Source organism: Oncorhynchus mykiss, chromosome 6 (assembly GCF_013265735.2).
Source record: "Oncorhynchus mykiss isolate Arlee chromosome 6, USDA_OmykA_1.1, whole genome shotgun sequence".
NCBI classification, from domain to species: Eukaryota; Metazoa; Chordata; class Actinopteri; order Salmoniformes; family Salmonidae; genus Oncorhynchus; species Oncorhynchus mykiss.
In genome coordinates this window covers 72,368,676-72,369,656 of record NC_048570.1, presented here as the reverse complement: position 1 = coordinate 72,369,656, position 981 = coordinate 72,368,676, and positions in this window count along the sequence as shown.

The following is a 981-nucleotide window of genomic DNA, read 5'->3' as shown; positions in this document are numbered from 1 at the left end:
ACTCGCACTGGTCACCTCTGCGGCAGAGGCTTTGACACAAGCCACAGAGGATTGCCTGCCCAACCACAGAAAAGAGCAAGGAGGAGGGAGCAATGGACAAGTAACAAAGTACCTTTCCCGCCACCCGGTTGGTGAAGATAGAGTCCTATTTAGCACAGCGACTCTTAAACCATTGGGAGAGAAGTATCTACTCTACTGGCAGGATTGTTGTCACACTTTCACATTCCCCCTTGTTGGAGGCAGGAGTCAAGCAGAAATCCTGAGTGGCGCAGCAGTCTAAGGCACTGCATCACAGTGATAGAGATGTCACTACAGACCCAGGTTCGATCCCGAGCTGTATCACAACCGGCCATGATCGGGAGTCCCATAGGGCGGCGCACAATTGGCCCAGCGTCGTCCGGGTTAGAGGAGGGTTTGGCCGCGGTAGGCCGTCATTGTAAATAAGAATTTGTTTTTAACTGACTTGCCTAGTTAAATAAAGATTCAATTAAAGAAAAGGGTGCATGGCCCAAGTTCCAACTCAACAAATCACAGGACCCACACAAAGAATTATGTAATCAAACAAATAACATTTGACCCGAGAAGGCTAAGTAACAAGTTTCATCTGGCATGGAGCATGTAGTTATTGAAGAAACTGTCTGGTTACACTTTATTTTAGGCCTACAGTATTATTGGTAGAAAGCATATGGTAAAATGATAATAACCTGACAATTAGGCCTATCTAATAATAACTACATTTCAGTCATTTGGAATTCACTAAAACAAGAATGATAAGCCTACCATTATATCAGATATTGACCAATTACTACAAAATGACTAACCTGAGATGGTACCACACTCAAAGAAAGGACTGAGGTGGAAATGAATTGATAATTTAAATTAATTGTTACACAATTACAAACGTATTAATTGCAGTATGTTGCCTACTAAAGCTAAAGTGTGACGTTGTGAAATAAGTAATATGTAGGTCAGTATTAACAT